This window comes from Diorhabda sublineata, chromosome 3 (genome assembly GCF_026230105.1).
Source record: "Diorhabda sublineata isolate icDioSubl1.1 chromosome 3, icDioSubl1.1, whole genome shotgun sequence".
In the NCBI taxonomy this organism is placed as follows: domain Eukaryota; kingdom Metazoa; phylum Arthropoda; class Insecta; order Coleoptera; family Chrysomelidae; genus Diorhabda; species Diorhabda sublineata.
The window spans coordinates 35,906,926-35,919,254 of record NC_079476.1 but is presented as its reverse complement, the minus strand read 5'-3'; positions in this window follow the sequence as shown (position 1 = coordinate 35,919,254).

Below are 12,329 nucleotides of genomic sequence, written 5' to 3'. Positions count from 1 at the left end.
AGGTAAGATTTGAAAAAACCATTGATTGCATTTGCCTAAAAGTATTTTTGTACTGGGACCAGGGACGATGCATTTTCCATGGCAAGAATACATAAATCACGCTACATATTATCCTTATCCGCCCAATTCTCCTATTTCATTTTTAGTTTTTTGCGAAATATAAAGAATTAGTCCAGCAGAAAAAGGTAGGACACCAACGATGCAATCATCTCGCAAAGAAATAATCATTTTAATACATTTGGAAAAAGGGACGACCAAATGGAGAAAAGTTGCTTAAAATATATAGGCTTACAGGAAACTGTGTTCAATGGAAAAAATTTTGGTATTAGGTAAGCGGTCTACCGGAGAGATCACCTGTACAGAAATATAGAATATACATCACGTTTGGTTGAAAATTAGTGTCTTGGTTCCAAATAAATTAATATTAATAGCAAATATACAAAATTGAAACGAATATTTTATTCAATTAAAACGTTTAAACATATTAAAAATTATTATATAATGGTACCAAAATTATTTGATATAAGACTATAATATCGGAATCTCAAGTTATTATCTAAATATTTATATCGAGCCCTTAAAAGAATCTTTTTCAAAAGATGAAATCAACAACACGATTTTTAACTTTTTAATGATGTAACAAGAGAATTTTCATATATTGATTCGAATGTATTTGTAGTTTTTTTTTTTGGATGCGGACTATTTGAAAGTAACGGTATTCACCACTAATGCGGCGTTTTGAAGTATTGTCAAAAATTCGTCTCTTTGAGAATTCACCTTAATATCTACAACAAACAAGCGGTAATTATCTCGTGAAATTTCTATATCTACATGATTTTCCGGTACATGTGTGAGCTAACAAATTAAAATTATATAAATATCTTTCGATCTGTATAAATAAGATAGTAAATAAGACCGAAACAAAATATTTGTCAAAAAAAAGAGAAATCGACGCAATTATCTCACACTTATTGCATTTTAGAACGAAAATATGACTACAAACGAAGCGGTCGCGGTTACGGAAGGAAAATTAATGTATTGAGTGAATCCGATTCTCAAATATGAAACAATTCTAAATTTAATCTTGCGGTTCCTAATCCATAAATATAATTACCATCATTAACATTAAATATTGATTCCAAACTCTCTATAACTTACGTATTAGATAATAATCGAGAATCTAATAAAGTACAAACTATTTGATTTGATTTGATGAGCTAGGAGTAAAGGCATTGAATCTACCTCACTTATACGTTGACCTATTCTGTAATCCACACTGTTTACACATAAAGATTGCAAAGATTTTGCAAAGTGAGCTACCTGTTTGGAATCTTTGCGAATAACCGCTTCTGGCTTTGAAAAGCTTGAATGAAGTAACGTACCCTTTATCTATAGACAATCTCGCACGCACAGAGGCAGTTTCTTTCTTGCAGAAACCACAAACGTCGTTGGAAGTTTCTCCGATGTTCTTCAGATGGTAGTTCAAATAAGTATACTAGTAACTCATCTTATCTTTGCCTTATGGAAGAGCTTTTTGAGACCACTTGGTAGAATAAAAAAGGATTGATGCAAACCTGGAGTCTTATTCTATGTCGTTATTTTCTTTTCGAATGACCATGACTTGTTGGCTTTTTAAGAAACCTATAAAAGTTTGTGGTCCCATGAAAAAAGTTTTGTTGTGAATTCAAAGATTGGATACAATCTCATAATAGCTGTGACTCAATTTATAAATATACAGTACTTGAAGGGCTACTCTGCTATCTGATAAAATGCTTTAAGACGCAATGATTACCCTCCAGTACCTTGTTACATACGAATTCACGCGAAACGATTCCTTTCATCTAGAAAGGGTGTAACACTGATTCAGTGCTAATGTCAAGCAAACGACTTTTCCTTCAAAAACACCCCCAATATTCTGGTGATATATATGAGTGTTATTTTTATGGATCTAATTGATGGTGATCCTTTATTCCAGTTAAACGGTATTAATTATGGTATATTTGGTCCTTATTTAGTTCAAAACGAAAGTTCAAATACGCTATCAGGCAAAATATTACAAGCATTTTCTGAATTATGAAGATTAATGCTTGACAACAATAACCATTCTGGATACTAGAAATAAAAAAAAAATATCTAGAAAATTATGAAGAAAACAGCAAAAAAAATCAAGAAAGCAATAGATTAACGAGATAGATGATGAAGTGAAGGAATAACTCGACAGGATATGAGAAAATGTACTAGCGAGGAAGATGAATGAAAAAATATGTGTAAAAAGGCGCGAAATCTCAATGGGAATCATAAAAAGAGAATTTCGATCTATCGTATAATTTCCTCGTATTAGTTTAGAATTTCATTTATGTCCATTGTTCTGAAGTTATATTTTTTGAAAAATGAATGGTTTTATAAATAAGACTCTATTCAACTGCTTGTAATCAAAATTTTCAATAAATAATCCCAATGAAGAGAAGGGCTGCACAAAATTTTATGGGCTAGGAGAAATATGTTAATTTCTATCAATTAATTAATATACATTTTTTCTTATTAAAATATATGTACTGTCGTTAGCCGATCCAATCGTTTCTGAAAGTTTTGTTCAGTGTAGTTAGACTTAAATAAAATAGTGCAGATTGGCATAATGGGCGTTTTTTAATGAAAAAAATTCAAAACAATCAAACGAAAATCGCTCAGAAATCTACCTCTATAGAAATTAACTCTAACTACTATCGTTTACATTTCATTAATTATTACGAGCTGCGATTTTTTTTTCAATTAGTTTTTGCTTTTTTTCTAGTTTTGTCCCTATAAATATCAGTTTCTTTGTTTGAAATGTATGCTTACACTTTGCCTAACGCTTTATTAATATGTGCTAAAAAATTGAAAGATATGACAGCTTTCACTTAACATTCCACCACAGTCAGTAATCGTTATGGACAACCCATCCTACCACTCGCGGCAACTCCTAATTAACCAAATAATAGTAGTAACAAAGCTCAAATTTTAGCATTTATGTCTGAAAAAAATATTCCTATTCCTGTTAGCGATCTTAAAAAAGTCGTAACAAACAAATAATTGCTTACTGTTATCAAAGGTTATCAAATTTTGAGAAAATCTATTATATTGACATGCTTGCAAAGAACAGGGTCATACTCTTCTCAGCCTACCTCCTTACTATTTCATATTTAACCCTATATGAGCAAACGTAAAATCAGGATTATGAAAATGTCTCCAGAAGAAAGTTCTAGCAGCAGACCGCCAAGAGCTTTGGAAAAACTATGTTGAACATGTTATCAAAGAAGAAGATGGGTATTTGACATCACCCCCTTCACAACTCTTCACTATTCAATCAAATGATTACCTAGTTCAGACCATTATGACTACCATGATTATTTATAAAAATACTTTGGATTTGAAGTGTTTTTTTCTTTTATTTTATTTGCAAAGAATTTATTTTCCTTTATGGTTTTTGCTTTGACATTTCGTTTTCCAGATAAAAACGAATGAGGTACAAAAAGGGCTCAGCTCACGTCCGGTATACTGTTTAAACCAAACACCTTTACAAGTAGGTACATTGTACTCGTCTATTCACGTTTTATAATTTAATATTCAGTTGTAGCAAGTTAACGAGGTATAATAATAATTTCGATTGCCTTTTAACGAATACTTTCTCGCATGAGATATACATATTTTCAAAAGTATTTATAAAAACAATAAATTTATAAAATGAGGTATCTACATCTATGGTAGATCAAACAAAATTGTCGACAAGGGTTTCTCATATAAGTTTTTATAATATTCAATTAATATTGGAAAAAATTACGAACGTTCATGTTTAACTTTTTACCATTCCAATCTCTAATTGCTTATTTTTGGACTAGAAACCGCAACTTAATTATTCTAGATTAGCGCTGTCTTTAAACAATACATCTTCTAACTACCTATGTGTATTTGTCGTCTATTGTAATTGAAGTGATGGTCATCAATAATAATTCATTACGAATTTAAGTATCTACCGAATTATTTTGATGAATGAAAGTAAAAATTCTGGTAAAAATAAAATTATTTTGCCAAATCGATATCACTGAAATATATACCGAAATAGTTTGCTAAATAACTTACTCCTAACTTAATTCTAATAGACAAAAGTCGTTTAAAAGTAGACAATTTTATATTTTTTACGGTGAAGTACGATAAACATACTTAATTATCATAAAGATAGACATTATACAGTGATCAACAGTAAAAAAGTCGATTCATAAATTTGATGTTCCGTTTGCCATCCACCGTAGGACATAAACTTGATTTAGTACACTCTTGCACGCACGCAGGATATTTTAATAAACATCCCAAAGTTTATCCATTAATTGTATGTTTATATACCCCAAAGAAACAAACAACACAATTAATGTAATATGATTATTATCCTTTGTTTGCCACGAAGGCTCTACGAACAATCAATGGTTTACGTTGCAAGCTTCGACGGAAAACATTGTGGGAACAATATTTCGAAAGCTTTTATGACTCATACGTTTAGAAATCAACAAACCAAAACCACTGTTCATATTTTTTATATACAGATATATTGTCTACTCAAACATATTTTGGCATACGTGAACATCATTTTGCACAATTATATTATTTTCAACATTAAAACACTTGTGCTTTATATATAACTCCTTAAATCTACGGTGTGTGTCACAACGTTTGCGTAAAAGTGTCAAAGTTGCGACAAGCATCGTATAAAATGTTCAAAAAACATTTTAAATATGGATAATAAAATGTTTCATTACCAAGTGTATATTATAGATAATTACATAAGACAGCAACATTTATCATAAGTACGAGGAGGTGTCAAAAATTTTGACAACCAAGCCTCAATATAAGCGTTTTGGTATTCAGATTACAAAATTTCAAGTCGAAACGTACATTTAATTTGAGAGAAAAAGTGAATACGAGAGACTATGACGTAAGAAAAATCAAGTTTTGGTTTTTTTTTTTAAATTATTCATATATTATCAAAAACTATACTTTGAAATAACGAAATTTATTATTTCTTTGGTATGAGTGTAATTTGGAACTTTAGTTTATAAACTTGAGTACCTGGGATCTACATGAAATTATAAACATATATAAACAATATATATTATTTTGATTTTCCATTTATTATAATACAATTTGAAACTGAAACTGTAGATTTTTCTTACACCAAATCATAGGTAAGAAAATGGAATGATAATTACCAACAGTTTTCACTTTAATTCATGTTTTTATATTAGAGAAACTGTTAGTATTTATGATACCCAATATGAGTACATAACCAAAATGTAGTATAAACATTAATTTTTTTTTCTATTATAGCCCAGTCAAATTTTACTACCTCGTCAGTTTCGATTAAATGATTAGTAGCGTTTGATGTTAAGTTGCCTTCGACAAAAGTTATATATGCACGACGTACGCTTCCATCTTCTTAAAGGTGAAAATAAAGAAATAAACTTATACATATTTCGGAATGAAAATTGAATATATTTTTTCATAAATGAATCCTCATACAACATAAATAAAGCAGGTGGTAGGTAGCACGAATGATATTAATAATTGTTTTAATTATAACTTATTAATAGCTTTCCAATTCTCTAATTTTTGAGGAAAAGCTGGAGAAAAAATAGCACGACGTTCACTCTTGATTTTAGAGATATACTGTTCCAATTAAAGCCCGTTTTTAATTGATTCTAGTTCTGACAAAAGAAAACTTGTTTGTTAACCAGGAAATACTAATTTTGAATAAACAATAGTGGAATTTCCTAGCCCGCTTTGTCTCATTTAATGTTCACTAGGAAATTCTACTAATGACAAACAGTGTTTACAGTAGAAAAATTATTGTTTTAAAAGTTTATTCCAAAAAGTCGAATTTGCAACATAAAGAAAAATGAAACACGATGCAAAGAATATTCGTATATTTCTACTTCGATTATTCCCCTTGGACACAATCAAAATTTTCTGTTGAAAAGCGTAGTGAGGTCATATAGAGTTCCAAAACTTTCTCCACATTTATGAATATATGTATATGAAAATATTACAAAAAACCGTTAATTAATCGCCTATAGTTTTTTTTAGCTTTATGGGCCATAAACACATCATACTAATGGCAATTGCAGGAATTATAAAGCTGTGATTTAGACTTTTTATGCCGTCGATGTTCGAGATTTTTAAGTTAAAAGGGCTAATGATAGGTCGATCAAACCCTTGGAACTTCTAATCACCATATCTCGATTAATATTTATCATAGAAAAATAAAAAGCAATGAAAACTTTATTCAATTATTTTTTTGTTCTTTGCATAAATTCTATTGATGTCAAATTATTAACAAAAATGATTTTTTTAAAAATTAAAAAACACTTATTAATATCTATCATTCAATTTTCATTATGACGGAGAATTTGTTGTTTATTTTTTCTACTAAAAAATATGATCACTTAATTTTTATTATAACTGGCAATTTTTCCCACTGCTCTCTTCAAATATTTTAGTAGACTCTTCAAAAAACTCCTACAATTTCCAATTATATGATGTCTCAAATTTTGAATTTTCAATTGCAAATTTTTCTGCAGCTATAAAATTGAGAATTTATCTAATTAACGTTGGTCTTAATGATTTTTTTCGCAAAATCCGTAGTTTCCCAGTTAGTATTAAAACAAGGTTAAAAAACATTTTATTTATGGTGGAAAATATTTTCTACAATCTGTACAAAAGCTTGTAAAAAACTAAGAAACAAACATACAAATAACTAAAGACACAAATAAAATAAAATCTAAATATAAAGTACTCATAAGAAAACTACAATGGTAATAATAGGTAATAATTTGTATTGAAAATAAATTATATACATTATAAACTAGTGCGCAACATCCTCCGAATTAAATAGTATTATTAGAATAGAAGTAGTTTTCAGAGTAGAAGACACTTTCCAGTAAATATGCCTTCAAATGATTGCGAAATGCGGGAAAAAATGTTATAGATTTGATAGGCAAATGATTGTTCATTTTTTTGTATTGTAAAGTAGTGAGCCTTTAACTAATTCTAAACGTGAAGTAGGTAGGTAAAGGTCGTGCTTCCTAAGTGGATAGCTTTGTAAAATTGGAGAAGTGTGCTTACGAATTAGGCATAGACATAGACATATATAACTAAAAAAGAATTGACTCTATAAAAAATATCCATGAAAATTTTTCACTTAAAATTGGTTCGTTTATCGCTTTATGTGGTTATTCTGCATTTATTAGCTTCCACCCTTGAGAAGGGGTACACTTATCCTAGATGAAAAGCACACATCGGCATATTATAACTTTCAAACCTTGAGGTATTCACGGGTTGAACCGCATTGGAATTTTAAAAATTTTCGACGTTTCGACTCCCACATTGGAGACATTATCAAGAGAACGTAATAGGATGGTTATCCGTTTATTGGTAAGAAGTGATCCTATTGCGTGGTCTGCAATCTGCCTCCACGCAACAAATCACCCCTTTTTCCTGGTTGATTCCAAGGCTTCAATCTCCATACTCCTTGGAATTTTAGCGAGGAAATGAAAAGCATAAAGAACACTGTTGATACTAACACACTCATTACTGGTTTTGAGCTAACTTGAACTAAAGTTCTTTTCATATTCTGACCGCGGAAACCTATCCGAACAATAAATTTTTCCGTAGGTTAATTTCACTGTGCTATTATTTTTGTTAAACTTTTTTATATAATCGTATCATTTATAAAGGGATATACAGGGTGTTCTTAAAATTCATGCGACAACATTTAAGAGGTGATTGCTAGTATAAAATTAACATGGGTCTTCCCTATAAAAAAAAATCCCTTAGGCTACCCTTTTCTTAGATATCACCCTCAAACGATCAGGATTAATATTGAGTTTTTTTTATAAAATTTCAGTAGAGCTATAAACCTGAAATTCTGTAATTTTTATATACTCACAAAGGACTAGCTATGGGTATTTTTTCAATATTGCTGTTACTTTATACTAGGGTAAAATTAGCAACCCTTACTTTATATCGCATCAAAACTTTTCTTCAAGTATTATGAAATGAAATTATAACTTGAAATCCTTTATTTGAAAATAATTGTTATTCTTAAATGTTTTTCTCGAAACCAATAGTCGCAGAGAACTAAACACCATAATTAATATCTTTTTAGATAAATTGATGGGAAAACATTGGAAATTATCTTTGTGTTTATTCACAAAGTTTAAGAATACTAGGCTTTTGTCACTTCGACAGTTCAAGTCTTTTAAGAGTGATATCTCGGAAAGGGACAAGAACAGGAAATTTTGTTATAAGAAAGACCCATCTTAATTTCATACGAGCAATCACCTGCTGAATTTTGTCGCATGAATTTAGAAGCACCTATGTATCTATTACTTTTAAAGAACTCAAGTAAATGATAACAGTACAAATATATCCATTTGGATACATGCTTACATATCAATACAGATAATTAGAACTTTTAACAAAGTAACAGCAAATTACTGGTTCTTTATTCCAAACCAATTATTAGGGAAGATACCGTTAACATAGGTGATTGTCATTTTTAATGATGCTAAAGTTATTTCCTAGTTGATTCTTAATATTTTGCCGTAACTATTTTAGCTCATTAAAAGTATTTCATTATAATTATAATTTTAATCTTGATGACCCACTGAAGTCTGAATAGATTCCTACTAAGTATAGCCTTATCTATAGTTTTCTATTGGTGAAGAAATGAATGAACAATGTCTTCGAATCAATTATTTTTAACGGGAATAACATAAATGAAGACGTTTTGATTCCACAGATTCTTTCCGAATAGTTCACGTCAATCCAATAAGCCCCCTCATACCCATCATGTTATTTTCGTGCGAATTTTGCGGAAGTTCGAAGTAAATGCAATATAAGCTGATTTGCCGGATATTTCCGGCCCTGTTTGAGCCCACAAACCAAGATATTATCAAAATAAGAATGGAATAAAAAATAGACAAGTATTAGGGGGAAATTTTCTTTAGTAGAATAAATCCACTTTTTTCATAACTAATTTTCAAATCAACGCATAACTCGTGTTTTCAATTTTGAAATTTTTGAGATATAAATTTTAATGAAAAAATTACAAGGGAGCTTTTTGAATTGACAGCTCCTGAACACCAACAAACTGTATCATAACAAATTAGAATCATTCTGGATTTTTTAAAAATTCCCACATATTGAAGGATTGAATCTAAATGGTTTGGAAATTGACGATTTGTATAAATTAATAAAAATGTTGTTGCAATGATAACATGTAAACCATAAAGCCTGTTGCTATGAATCAACAATTAAAAATGGGCCTTCTATACATTCATATGCTTGTGAAATATATTCCTAATATAACTAATCAAATCAAATTGGATTAAATGTTATATCGTCAAAGTAATCCTAACTCAATTTTTGAAGTTAAATATATCTTGTTAACATTCTTAACAAATATTGGGCACCACAAAACAACTGTAGATGTTTGTATTTTTGGATTTTGAAGGCTCGATTTGGGGATGACCGTATATCACCTTTCAAGGAGCTAAAATATCAAAATATTTTACGATTTCTTGAATCAACTTAAAACAACTTTATACGAAAAATATAAATACTTTTAACAGTAGTACATTCAATGTTTAGTGTTACATACAAAGATATTGAAAACGTAGGACGATACATAATTACGTTGACCAATTTAATATTACATTCATAAAATTTTTAACATTTAATTCCAGTGAGCAAAATTTACGATCCACATTAAAAAAAGGAAATACAAAGAGGAATTCTTTGAAGAAATACTGAGGTTCGCAACTTGAGTATAACTTTCCTAAATATTGCAACTTTCAATCCAATTATCCTTTGAAAAACCACTTCATATACTAGATTTTTTGAAAATCACCAAAAAGCGTCAGTTCACAATTTTTCTCAAAAGTTATATCTATTTATTGTCTGCTTATTTATTTCAATACGTAAAATATTTTTGAAAATATTCGAGTAGCGACGATTGAGAATATTTTAAATTCAACTGAATGAGTATTTATTTCAAACTTTAAAATCTCCGAAGCAATAAGTTACGATCAAAAATGCAAAAAGACGTGAAAATTCTACTTACAAAATTCAATGTGCTATAATTTCCGTAATAAATCAAAATAGTTGGAAGAATAAAAACAATCACAAGATTCCTGTCCATCTTAGGAATGGTAAGGACGGATCTCATTCAATCTGTTAATCCATTACCTTAAACGTTTATTTGTAGCTTGTGATTGTTAATAATGAAAGTAGTGGATGAACAAACACACGAAATTGTTAGTTAATTACAAGTAGAGAAACATTTGAGATTAAATTATTTAAAAAATGCATTCAGTTGCTGTCAATGAAGCATGAGTTGTTTTTTGTTAAAATCATCATTGATATTATCCCTCCTACTATTTGTTACGTTGTAATTTCAGCTTAACATTCAGCATAAGGAACCTTATAAAAAAATTTTATTTATATAATAATTTTCAACGAAAGGATTCTCATACTAAACGCTAAATGACTAAATGACATTACCAACGACTTCAACAAGACGACGTCTTATAATAGTTGTTGCTGATAATGAGAATGGATTTTGAATATACATAATAGTAAAGATAAAGATTCAATTACCTGGCAGATAATATATCTAGTGAAAGAAACCTGACAGAGGAGGCACGAATACAAGCGACGAAAGCATCAAAAGTCAGTGGCTGTCTGAGAGATATAGTGTGGAGAAACAAAGCGACGAGTTCGCAGAGCAAGACCAGAATCTATAAAACGTGTGTGAGACCTATTCTCACATATGCCTCAGAAACTAGAGCCGAGACATCAACAACAAAAAGAATAATGAGAACCATCAAGGGAGTCACCCTCAAGGAGCGAATAAGGAATGATGAGAATGAGAATGGTGAGATAAGAGAAGAATTGGGCGTACAGGATCTGGTGAGATGGATCAGGACACGAAAAAGATAGAAAGAATGCCAAAAGACAGATTGGTAAAGTGGGCTAAAACTCAGAGACCGAACACATGCAGACCTGTAGGCAGACCACCAAAGAGGTGGTACGAGAGCTGGAGTTCAGTTTCTCAGGAAGATCCAGGAAGAGGGCCAAACGTACAGGATTGAACTGGACCTGGTCCTATTGAAAGAGGAAGAAGAAGAAGAAGATAAAAGTAAAATATATTATCATAAGGATATTAAATGCGTATGAAAAATTGCTCACTGAACTAATTTTGTTCAACTTGCCTCTATTCATGAGTAAATGCAAGAACAAGACAAGGCTGGACCTAAATCTTATATCATGTAGTTTTCATTTCGCACCAAGCCTGTATGAGGCAATTTTTTGAAGAAAATTTGAACTTTAATAGTGTTTCCAATGATTCAAGGATAAAAGTGAGGAATGCAGTGTTGTTGAAATAAATATTATGAAATATTTCTAGGAATATAATTTGCTTTAAATCGAAAAAGATGCCTTAAATAGAATTATTTCAAGAAATTGCTTCTAAAAATGTAAATTATATATTATCGACCACTTTTTTTCAGATTTTAAAAATGATATCAATAGTAAGATAAAGAATAATTTTAGCGATGTTTGAGTGTTTGCAGGACTGCTTGACAGGTTTCGAGTCAACTTCTCGATTTAAATTGAATATTAGTGTTATGTAAAGAGCAGCAATTTGCTATAAGTATAATCGATGTTACAGCTGGATAAAAAGTTTTGAAATGGGAACCTTAAGTCCAAAAATAAAACTTACTACTACTCCTACTTTTGTGGTATAGGCATGGATAATTCCATTGACGCTTTTGCATCAAGGAATTGTCGAAGAAATTCACTCCTTTGGGGTATAATTATTGTTAGATAGGAATTTGTTTTAATCGCCATACAAAGTTGATTGTTTTAGATGAAAGCATGACAGGGCAGGTATACAGAAATCAAATGGTGGCTAACATACTGCTACAATCTCCTAGACAGAATATAATCAAATTTCTCCTTAACTACCGCTTCCACCTCAAGTTGCTTTATCTTCATTGACTACCATAATCCGAGACCAGAAACCATACAGGAACTTGGACATCTTCTTCTACAAGTTTGGACAGAAATCACACAATCTTCATTAAACAACTTGGTTAAAAATATTGATACATTCTCCTGTTTTATTATCCTATGTTAGAACTTCATCATCATCGAATTCAACCAAGATTTAAATCTCTGTTTATATTGAAATATACTTTATTCCCCACGCCAAACATTACTGTTTATTTTATTCTATTTGG